The sequence below is a fragment of the Aquarana catesbeiana genome, linkage group LG04 (assembly GCF_042186555.1).
Source record: "Aquarana catesbeiana isolate 2022-GZ linkage group LG04, ASM4218655v1, whole genome shotgun sequence".
NCBI classification, from domain to species: domain Eukaryota; kingdom Metazoa; phylum Chordata; class Amphibia; order Anura; family Ranidae; genus Aquarana; species Aquarana catesbeiana.
In genome coordinates this window covers 604,603,121-604,615,733 of record NC_133327.1, presented here as the reverse complement: position 1 = coordinate 604,615,733, position 12,613 = coordinate 604,603,121, and the positions used below count along the sequence as shown (strand labels likewise).

Sequence of the window (12,613 nt, the reverse complement as noted above, 5' to 3'; positions counted from 1 at the left end):
CTTTTTTTTTCAAAATTGTCGCTCTTTTTTTGTTTATAGCGCAAAAAATGAAACCGCAGAGGTGATCAAATACCACCAAAAGAAAGCTCTATTTGTGGAAAAAAAAGGACGTCAATTTTGTTTGCATACAACATTGCACGACCGCGCAATTGTCAGCTAAAGCGACGCAGTACAAAATCACAAAAAATGCTCTGTCAGGAAGGGGGTAAATCCTTCCGGGGCTGAAGTGGTTAAGATGCTAGGACAATTCAATGAGTGATTTCGTACAGTTTCAATCCCCTTTGGTTGTAATGATTTTTGGCAACACAGGAAGACCGATTTAGTTTTGTCATACACACATAGAAGTTTTTTTAAATGCACACTTTATAGAAATCATTGTCATCACTCTATACAGTACTTGAGTTCAGTGTATGCCCGGGTCTTTTCTAGGGGCAAGTGGCCACACAGATGCCCAGGGTGTCTGTTCCCCTAAGGTGCACAACCAATTGCCTTTGGGGGGAGAGCACCCTTCAAGTTTGTGCGGCTGACACGCGACGGCTGCCAAGACTATTTCGACCCATCTGATGGGAGTTTTTTCCTGCCCTTTGATTCGTGGGCAGCTGGCCAATCGGCCACCTTTATGCGGACTGTGGGCAGGGATCTTCCAAATGGCGATGTTGCCATTGCGTTATTACGCATGATGTCACATGCGCTGCAAAGGGCCGGCGCATGCATGCCAGCACCAAATAGGCTTCCACACCCCTTTGGTGATGTCAGATGCCATCAGGACAGGGGGGAGATAAAAAGTGGGGCTCAGCCACCTTTCACTGACAGAGGCCGAGGGAAGGAGGGTTTGCATCTCTTTCTCTCACAATACACACTTTGGACATCATACATGAGAATTGAGAACCTTTAGACATATAGATATATATTTTTTAAACTCATGCTTAGAGGTAGGGCAGGTATGGGACTGGGGCCCGGCATTCGCCCCTGGTCTTGGTTCATCTGCCCCTCATCAGTGGGGGATGTGTACCTGGTCTCCCCCATTGGGGTGATCTTTAGGCTGTGTCTCGGTCTCTCTGCCACACTCATAAGATTTGGAATGTCAGATACTGTAATATCTGCATATGCCCATTAATTTCCTTAGGATTTTCTGGTTGGATTCGGGTCGGAGGGTGGTTTTTGTAAGCATCTACGTTGGAAGGGATTCCTGCTGATTTTGAATCATCTGGGGTGCCTTATCCCGCATATATAATCAATGCTCCCCCCTTCCTTTCCTTCTCCAATAGCTGAATACCCTTTTCAGTTAAAAAGGTGAACCAATTGGTTACAGCTCAACACAATCAAGGTAAATGTTGTATACATAGACAATTAATTCCCTGTCTAGACAGTTTGAGTTACTCAATCACTCTTTATATATTTTAGGTGTTTCTCACTTATCTTCCCTCTATGGTCACAAGCCTCAGCATTTTTTTGGAACTCTTGTGCCTAATTGATTCGGCAAGTCCTGGTTTTTAAGCATCTGGTAGGCCTGTCCCCCTGATTTATTACATTAATTCATATAAGTTACTTGAAATGATAAAATTATATAATGATAAATATTATGCAATTAACATATTGATATGAAACATTTGTGAATGTTCATAATTGTTTGTTCTCTTTATCTATAGCATGGGGGCTCAACCTGTGGCCCTCCAGCTGCTGCAGAACTACAAGCCCCATGAGGCATTGCAAAATTGATAGTTACAAGCTTGACTCCCAAAGGCTGAGTCATGATGGGAATTGTAGTTTGGAAACATCTGGAGGGCCACAGGTTGAGCACCCATGATCTATAGTATCAACTATATGCAACACTCTTAAGACTCCTGAGGAAGCTCTTCAGGGCGAAATATGTAGAGCAGAAGTGGCTGCATCGTTGTATGAAATTCATGTCTGTGTGATAAATTTTATTATCTTTTTAAATTTGTTATGAAATAAAACTATGGATATATTTTATCTTTTGTTATATTTTTTATTTCTTGGCACCTTAAAAGTCCCGCCTTTTTTGTCTCTACAATTGTACCTTAATAAACTGTTCAACTCTTTGTGTACCCCTGCTTACCCTGTCCTTATCTGGGAGATGGGTAACCTTGTGTCCCCTTGACCCTTCCCACCCCCTTGCTCTCCTTTTCCTCACCTCTCTCTTCCTTGCCTACTTTACCACACACTCACACCCCGTCTACTCAAAGCACTTCCATCGTTACTCCCTATCCCTCCCCACCCCCTGTCCGCCCTTTCGAGTAACAACCGGTCGCGTACTTGCTAATCTACTATGCCCTTCCATGCTTTTTGGCCCCATGCTCACAAACCCTATTCATTCCCATTATTGGTAGCATTGCTCCACTTTGCATTATGTTCTTAATGTATGGTGTTTTGGGGTTTTTTTTTCATACCGCAGTGTATATTACCTCTTAGTTTAAATATTAATACTGTTTTCATTATCTGCAAGATAAGTCTACGTGACTGTCCATGGTTATGTTTTTGTATTGGACTGATGTGTTGGTCTTTTTTTGTTATATGTTTTCTCTGATTACTGTTCTGGCAGTCATTGTACTACCCCTTTACCCACGTCTCCTCTCCACATACCTCTTCTACTACCTCTATACCCACCTCTCTGCTCCACGTGCCCCTTCTATTACCCCTATACCCACCTCTCCTCTCCACATACCCTTTCTACTACCCCTAAACCCACCTCTCCTCTCCACATACCCCTTTTACTATTCCATATACCTACCCCCTCCTCTCCACATACCTCTTCTACTACCCCTATACCCACCTCTCCTCTCCATTTACCCCTTCTACTACAGCTATACCCACCTCCCTTTTCTTTCTCTCGCTCCCTCTCCTGCTGCCTCCATCACTGTGCAGTACACAGCACTTCAGTCTGGCCACTGTCCTCACTTCTGTACCCCTCCCCACTGGATTGGATGGGGAGCCTTTCAGCGGGTGGGCTGGCTACAACAATGCTCCCTTCAAGAAGCCCTTTTTGTAAACATTTGCATTTCAAGAATCACGTTGGTCGGTAAATGATGTGGGCGGACTAACGGGCCGACACCAGAGAGGTGACACCATCGCAGTCGGATTTCACTTCCTACTTGATGGTGTCACCCCTCTGGGGGGTGTCACGCGGGTGCGGTCTGTACCCCCATAGCGACACCACTGTGTCTCTGTAATAAATAGAAAGAGAAAGTGCTTTACCCAAATGTGTGTCAAGGGAATCTATCCTAAAAAAAAGTGTATATATATATATATATATATATATATATATATATATATATATATATATATATATAATTAAATAATAATAATACTATAATCTCAGATTTGGTGATAATAATGTTACATTATAGTATTATTATCACTAGTTTTGATAGAGATTACAGTATTGTGTCACTTTATAAATTTATATATTTCATATATTATATATACACTTTTATATATACATTGACACACATTTGGGTAAAGCGCTGTCTCTTTTCATTTATTTCTTTTATGTTGAGATTTCTCAATTAGACATCAACTAGACAGGATTAATTAGGTATTATCACCTCAGCACGATCTAATTCTATTTTTTATTACTGTGTCTCTGTGTCTCTCTCATTTCCTGTCTGGTAATACCATTACCAATAGAACACAAAGTCAGGGGAAATCTCTTTATTTTTGCCCTGCACAGAACAAAAAACAGGCATGGGTTCTAACTTTTTCACACTCTACCCTTTTTGTGACGGTCTGTGACCTTGGTGCATGGAGTTTTAAGTACACTGTATAAATTTTGTCTGGCTCCTGGGGAACCAAATGAAATTTGCCCAGCGGGTGCCCCTGTTGGCTGGCTTCTCCCCAACATCCCTTGATTGAAAAATAAAACAAGCTAAACAGACAATTGTCAGTGGAAAAGTGGCTACATCCAAATAGATGCATCTGCTGTTCAGGTATTTTGACAGCTGTTGGGGCCAGTTATTAACATACAATAGGCATGGTGGGAGATTCCTCCTTTCATGCAGTATAGCATAGATGGAGGAATCTGTTCAAGAACCAGATCAGTGTATGGACAGCATTAGTGCCGGTTCACACTGGGACGACTTGTCAGGCGACTTAGCCACCTGGCAAGTAGCATCCCGTTCTGTATGACTTAGAAAAAGGTTCCTGTATGACTTTGGGGGCGACTTGCATTGACTTCTATACAGAAGTTGTTTTGCAAGTCGCCGCTCCTGTCGTGTCCAGGTCGCCTGAGGCAGTCGCGCTGCAAGTCGTGCTGCCTCAGTGTGAACCGACACTTAGTTATCTTCAGTGTCCCAGCTTGGACTCCTGTATCTTCTTGCTTACCTTCAGGGCCCATTCACACCAGGTTCTTTGAACTGCATTAATCAGTATTGATCAATGCAAGTGCGTATAATGAACAAATGTTCTCTGTGTGTCCTGTTTACATCATGCGTGTGCATTGGTATGCGTTGTGTAAAATAAAGCCTATTTGCCTATCATTGCAAAGCATTTCACCCCATCTAAAAGTGCTGAAATGCATGAGGATCAATTAGGTGTTTATTTGTAATTTTAAATACGTTAAAAAATAAAAATACATAAACTACGCCTCTACACAGCAACACCAGCAGGTATAACACAGACTAGTGTAAATGAGTCTTTACAATTTTGCAGTGCGTTGATGCACGTTTACATTCATTGCAGTAAGGCAGCCTCTTGACATGAATAGGCTGCCAGTAAACCAAAACAAAGCATTGCATGTTCATTGTCTTAGTGCAAAGGCCCCCAAACTATGATCTGTGGGCCCAATCCAACCAGCTGCAAGATTTTTTTCTGGCCCTGTGAAGTAAAAGGGGATGCTGATGTAAGGGGGTCTGTCATGTAAGGCTCCTTTGATGGGCACTCTGATGGGGGCCCTGATGTGCGGGGGGGGGGGGGGGGGGGGCTGTGTTGGACTCAAGATTATTTGAAACTGCTTTGTTTTACTGAAGTTTTTTTGAGATCATGAGAATTACAAGAAAACTCCAAGTAAAACATTCTTTCATTTAAATTAGATTTATAGAAAATTGATTTTTTTTGGCCCACAATTATTTGCAAAATATCTGCCTTACCTCTGCCGTAGTGTATTGGTGTGCCATTCGAAATGAATGGTACTGCAATGCAGCAACATATGTAGTGTGAATTACTGCATATTGTGGTAATACACAGGTCTGAATGGACCTTCAGAGTCCCCAGTGTAAAGCAGTACCTGGTATCCTGCAGTGGTAATGGCTTTGGTTTGTTTGCTGATTACATCTGTTATAATCTGTGCAGGTTCACACTAACCTATAAGAGCCGTGATGAGACTGATAGGAGAATAGCCCGGCTGCTACACTTTATAGTAACTCATAAGGCTGTCATAAACAGACTCATCTTACAATGGTTATGACAGTAGATGAGTGATCTGCCCATCCTTATTGAAATGCTGCTGAACCCATCACACTTTTTCTCTGCTTAACATCAGCTTACGCACCATAAAATGATCATTACATTTTTTTATTGCAAATATTTCCTTCCATGTTGTAAATTCTATGTGAGCACTAATGAGCACTACCATCGCTTGCACATACTTTTTATTGCTCACTTGCTAACACCTAAACAGCCTGATTTTTTGCAAGTGATGGTCATGGAAAGTCAGTCCATGGAAAGCAATGACCTCATCACTACATCACCCACTCCGAACACCTATTGAGTGGTCCTTGATTCTGAACGCATGTATGGAGTCAAATACTGTACACTTGTGTGCTCGTCTGTGAGTTCTTTACACTGTACATTATGTCTGTATTCATGTTCTTGTTTTACCTACCCTACCCCTCAAGCTGGATACCATTCGGGAGAGCAGTAAAACCAGGCCAGAACTATAAGCTTAACCACTTCAGCCCCAGACCATTTGGCTAGCCAAAGACTAGAGCACTTTTTGCGATTCGGCACTGCGTCGCTTTAACTGACAATTGCACGGCCGCGCTACGTGGCTCCCAAACAAAATTGATGTCCTTTTTTTCCCACAAATAGAGCTTTCTTTTGGTGGTATTTGATCACCTCTGTGGTTTTTATTTTTTGGGCTATAAACAAAAAAAGAGTGACAATTTTGAAAAAAAACGCAATATTTTTTACTTTTTGCTATAATAAATATCCCCAAAAAATATATAAAATGTTTTCTTTTCCTCAGTTTAGGCCGATACATATTCTTCTACATATTTTTGGTAAAAAAAAAATCGCAATAAGCGTTCATTGATTGATTTCCGCAAAAGTTATAGCGTCTACAAAATAGTGGATAGTTTTATGGCATTTTTATTAATAATTATTTTTTTTACTAGTAATGGCGGCAATCATCGATTTTTATCGTGACTGCAACATTATGGCGGACAGATCAGACACTTTTGGCGCTATTTTGGGACCATTCACATTTATACAGCGATCAGTGCAATTAAAAATGCATTGATTTCTGTATAAATGTGACTGGCAGTGAGGGGTTAACCAGGAGGGGGCACTGAAGGTGTTAAGTGTGTCCTAGGGATGTGTTCTAACTGTGGGGGGGATGGGCTACATGTGTCATGACACTGATGTCCAGGGAGCGGTGATCAGTGTCCTGTCACTAAGTAGAATGGGGAAATGCCTGTTTACATCAGCATTTCCCTGTTCTTCCTCTCCGTGAGCCGATCGCAGGCATCCACGCGGACATCACACTCACGGAGCTCCCGGAGGGGGCGGGGGTGGGTGCGCGCCCACAATGCCGCGTCTTAAAGGGCAACGTACAGGTACGTGTCCTTAGTGACAGTGTCCTGTCACTAAGTAGAATGGGGAAAGTAGAATGGGGAAATGCCTATTTACATCAGCATTTCCCTGTTCTTCCTCTCCGTGAGACGATTGCAGGCATCCCCGCGGACATCACACTCACGGAGCTCCCGGGGGGGGGGCGTTGAAGAAATTACACTTTGCTACAATGTAAAGTAGTGAGTGTACAGCTTGTATAACAGTGTAAATTTGCTGTCACCTCAAAACAACTCAACACACAGCCATTAATGTCTAAACCGCTGCTAACAAAAGTGAGTACACCCCTAAGTGAAAATGTCCAAACTGGGCCCAAAGTGTCAATATTTTGTGTGGCCACCATTATTTTCCAGCACTGCCTTAACCCTCTTGGGCATGGAATTCACCAGAGCTTCACAGCTTGCCACTGGCGTTCTCTTCCACTCCTCCATGATGACATCACGGAGCTGGTGGATGTCAGAGACCTTGCACTCCTCCACGTTCCATTTGAGGATGCCCCACAGACACTCAATAGGGTTTAGGTCGGGAGACTTGCTTGGCCAGTCCATCACCTTTACCCTCAGCTTCTTGAGCAAGGCAGTGGTCGTCTTGGAGATGTGTTTGGGGTCATTATCATGTTGGAATACTGCCTGCAGCCCAGTATCATAAGGGAGGGGATCATGCTCTGTTTCAGTATGTCACAGTACATGTTGACATTCATGGTTCCCTTAATGAACTGTAGCTCCCCAGTGTCGGCAGCACTCATGCAGCCCCAGACCATGACACTCCCACCACCATGCTTGACTGTAGGCAAGACACACTTGTCTTTGTACTCCTCACCTGGTTGCCGTCACACACGCTTGACACCATCTGAACCAAATAAGTTTATCTTGTTTTCATTAGACCACAGGATCTGGTTCCAGTAATCTATGTCCTTAGTCTGCTTGTCTTCAGCAAACTGTTTGCAGGCTTTCTTGTGCATCATCTTTAGAAGAGGTTTCCTTCTGGGATGACAGCCATGCAGACCAATTTGATGCAGTGTGCAGCGTATGGTCTGAGCACTGACAGATTGACCCCCCAACCCTTCAACCTCTGCAGCAATGCTGGCAGCACTCATACATCTATTTTCCAAAATATGGATATGATGCTGTGCACTCAACTTCTTTGGTCGACCATGGCGAGTTCTAAGTGGAACCTGTTAAACCGCTGTATGGTCTTGGCCACCGTGCTGCAGCTCAGTTTCAGGGTCTTGGCAATCTTCTTATAGCCTAAGCCATGTTTATGTAGAACAACAATTATTTTTTTCAGGTTCTCAGAGTTCTTTGCCATGAGGTACCATGTTGAATTTCCAGTGACCCATTCACGCCTGAAACCTTGTAACACTAATGAGTCACATGACACCAGGGAGGGAAAATGGCTAATTGGGCCCAATTTGGAAATCTTTTACTTAGGGGTGTACTCACTTTTGTTGCTAGAGCTTTAGACATTAATGGCTGTGTATTGAATTATTTTGAAGAGACATCAGATTTACACTGTTATACAAGCTGTACACTCACTACTTTACATTGTAGCAAAGTGTCATTTCTTCAGTGTTGGCACATGAAAATATATAATAAAATATTTACAAAAAATGTGAGGGGTGTACTCACTTTTGTGAGATACTGTGTATATATATATCTAGTGTGTATATAAATACTGTATACATATATATATATATATATATATATATATATATATATATATATATATATATACAGTATATCATATACAATTGCAATACAGGCCATATTTAATTGTATTAAAAAAAAACACATTCCTTTTCAATCGACAGTGCTTTAATTATCTGTAAAATTCAATGCAATATGGCAGGGATATGCAATTAGCGGACCTCCAGCTGTTGCAAAACTACAAGTCCCATCATGCCTCTGCCTCTGGGTGTCATGCTTGTGGCTGTCAGAGTCTTGCTATGCCTCATGGGACTTGTAGTTGTGCAACAGCTGGAGGTCCGCTAATTGCATATCCCTGCAATATGGCAACCTGGAGCCATTCCATACACAGTTGTATGGAACGCCCCCAGAGATGTTATTTCCTGCTTGTGTGATTGGCTCACTGATTTTCCCAGAAGTCTGCACTAACATACATGTCAGATTTAGGCATCCTTTGCAACAAAAGTTTTAGTTTTGGTGAGATTCTCCTAGAGTAATCTCTTATAAAGGGATACAGACCCTGAAACTCTCCTCATTAGAGCCTCGCAAGTGCATTAGCTGATCAAATCACTCCCATTTAGAATCAGCATCCAAAAGACGTAGAAGAACGTATGTAGAACATAGGATGTAGACGTTTTTTTCAGAGCAGAAAAAGGTAGGACTCTGATACAAAGTTTGTTAAAATACCTGTAATGTACATTGATCACCCAGAGGGGGTAGGTTTTTTTTCGTAGCAAAAGTGGAGTTACACTTTAAAGCCCAACTTTAGGCTAAACGTTTTAGAATTTTGGGCAATAAAGGGTTAAAACTATGTTCACGATTTCCCTTTACTTGCTGCGTGGTCACCAAAACAGGAAGTAAAAGAAATCTCTTCTATGAAGTCAAAGACAACAATGAAAGCTCATTTGTTTAGTAGAACAAGTGTAGGTTAGATACTATGGGGTTGATTTTATGAAAACTGGAGAAGGCAAAATATGGTGCAGCTGTGCATGGCAGCAAATCAGCTACTAACTTCAGCTTGTTTTATCAAGCTTTGCCAAATAAAATCTGGAAGCTGATTGGTTTCTATGCAGAGCTGCACCAGATTTTGCATGCTGCAGTTTTAGTAAATGAACCCCTATGTCAGTTTTTATTTGCTGTTTGTGATCTCACCCTACTCCTCACAAGTTCACTAAAACCGGAAGCATACTTACCAATATATCCATCCCAGTCTCTGGGACCCCTGCCCACAGCCCTCGCTAGACATGCCCACCTCCCGGGTGGTCTTGCCCAGATCATACCCCTTTCCAGGTAGTTCCACCCCTAAATATGTGGGAGCTGCCCACTCACAGCCACAATCCCCTCACTTAAAGAGTATGTAATCTCAACATTTCATATTCCTGATATGTGCCTGCTGTAAAATGTACTTGTATGAAAAAATATCCTGTTCTCTTTCTATTGCTTCCTTTGTGTGAAATCCCTGGTGTTCCTGCAATGCTGCTTTCCTATTAAAAACTGATCACACTAAGCATGACAAGTTCTCTAGCTATGCTGGGAGCTCAGACTGAACAAAGTCTGACAAAGCTCAGACTTGTCCTGACACGGCCCCCCTGCCTGCACAAGCCTATCACTGGAAAGCTCAGTGTGCTGCTGCTTCTCCTCCCCCAGCTCTTATGCCCCTGAAAAACAGAGGGCATGTGATCAATTCTAAAAAAGTCCAAGCCTAATATTCCCACGCACATGTTCCTGAAAATGGCTGTAGTAATGCTGGGTACTGTAATGACCACCTACTGGAAACCGTAGATAATGAGAGTGTAGAAATGTCATCAGCACACCAAGGATTTCTCAAAAGGGTCCAAAGCTTTATTCACATGGTTACACGGTACACATACAGCAATGTTTTGGAGCCACGCAGGGCCCCTTCATCAGGCAGGTGACATCACATGTGAACTAAAGCAGGCACCTGAATGGGTTGGGAGGCTTGTGGCGTAGGTTAGGGGGCTAAAGAGAACCTGTCCTTCAATAACTGTTATTAGCACACTTCAGCATGCACTTGGGTTGAACAGTAAATATATATATTTTTTTTAATACTATTGCTATTGAATGGGTGAATATTGTACAGTGACACCAACAACATTATTGTAAGATGAATACCAATAGACTGGTTGATGTCCAATAAGTTTATGTTGCAGTTGGCCTTTGTAAACTTCCAATGTTTCATACACAATAGAGCTGAGGCAGTTTTATAAGCTTGCATGAATTGTTGGGTTTAACATTTATAGAGCTATTTTGTACAGATGGGCTGAGGACAATGAATTTCAGTACAGAAAAACAAGGAAAACACCATAACTCACATTAGCCCACAAAATGTTTATGGCCGTGTAATAGATGGCTTAGTCAGCTGCCTTGTATCACTCTGACAGGCTTTAAACCAACGGTGTTAATGTAATAAAGGACACAGACGCTGGGAAGGAAAGACCACAATGCTATTAGCTATAAAATGGGAAACATTTAAAATGCAACACAAACTATCTATATCCAGGTTCATTCAAATGCTTTACAACTACAGCTACTGTAATTTTAAAGAAGCTCTAAAGATGAGTCATTTTTATTCTGACTGAAGGGTGAAAGCTTAATGGGGCCACTCACCATACACTTCCTTTTAAGTAATTTATATTTAAAGTATATCATTCAGGAGTAAATATTTAATATGCAAATGTTTCTGGATATTAAGTAGTATATTAAAGAGCAACACTCCATCCAATGTAACTTTCATGACCCGTTGAGGGCCTATTTAGATCTATATGTGTGTGTGTAGAAGTGTGGTATTTTGTAGCAATAGGTAGGTACAATGATATACGACAATATGCATTTTCTTTGTGTGTTCAAGCGGTAGTAAACCACATACAAAAAATAATAAATCTGGCCCTGAGCAGTTTAAGTCATAATGTGCTAGTGGCGGTGACGCAGGAGTCACTGTTCGCGGCACGCCTCTGAAGGAACAGCACGGGTATGCCATTCTTCAGAGCGCATACACCGGTGAGGTCACCAGCTGCATCTAAAGTCACACAACTGGGTGGGCTCTGGGCGCATTTCTCTTTGCCCAGTGTCCCCCCCTTTTTTGAAGCCAATTAGAGCCTCAAGCTCTAATCATGTGCTTCCAGAAAAAAACCCCATTAAAATCCAGTCCTCCGGTGCCCCGCATGGAGATTAGGGGCCTGATGCATGGATTATGGATGGGCCACCACTGGGTATTACTCATGATGTGCTTCCAAAAAACAAACAAACATTAAAATTCATGCCTCCGGCACCCTGCATGGAGATTAGGTGCCTGGTGCATGGATTAGGGGGGCGGCGCCACCCTTATGGATGGGCCGCCACTGGGTATTTTGAGGTTATATGTGTCTTTTTTGGATGTAAGAGTAAGGAATTCTCATCAGGGAGGATCAATTGAGGACGCATTATTAATCTTAACATTTGGTAAGGTATATCGAGTGATTGATGCTCATATATTTGCTCAGCAGAGCTGACACTGGGTTTTAAAGTGATACACCTATATATAAAAGCACTTTTGTGAGTAATATGGTTTTTGATTTGTGATGATCAAGTTATGTTAAGTATTACACTGTGTGATTTCACTTCAGTTTTCAGAGCTCTCAAATACCGATTTGAGGAGAGGGGATGAGGAATCCCACTGGAGGAGTGATAGAGGTACAGAGTGACAGCCACATTGGAACAATATTGAAGGCTCTATTTGAGATATATGAAGGTAAGGATACATATATAAGAACACATTTGTGGATTCAGTGGAGATATTTTATGATTTTGATGTAAGCACAATATAAACGCATTATCTTTCACAATAACTAGATTAGACATACTACACTATATGGCATTTTTTTCTTTCAAGATTTTTTCTCTGTCATGAGGAAAACACTACAAAGGAGTTACAACCAGAGAGGATATTACTGAAGTTGCCTTTTCTACATTGGACTTAGAAAAGTTTGAGAGAAGGATTCTTTGGAAGGACACTTTTTTGGATTAGGACGCTTATTTTTATGACTTATATATAAGTGATGGGCAAATTACTTTAAACCAGGCAGATTGGCTAATTACAAATTTTTGAATTCTCCTAAATATATGCA

General features: G+C 41.8%; 1 long non-coding RNA gene across 1 annotated transcript in view; it reads left to right on the top strand.

The window, feature by feature from the left end:
* LOC141140763 (uncharacterized) overlaps positions 1–12,233 on the top strand; it is a 133,223-nt gene extending 120,990 nt beyond the window's left edge. Inside the window, exon 3 of the long non-coding RNA XR_012243996.1 lies at positions 12,113–12,233. This is a non-coding gene — a long non-coding RNA (uncharacterized lncRNA). The remainder of the gene's footprint in view (positions 1–12,112) is intronic.
* Positions 12,234–12,613: the final 380 nt, after the last annotated feature.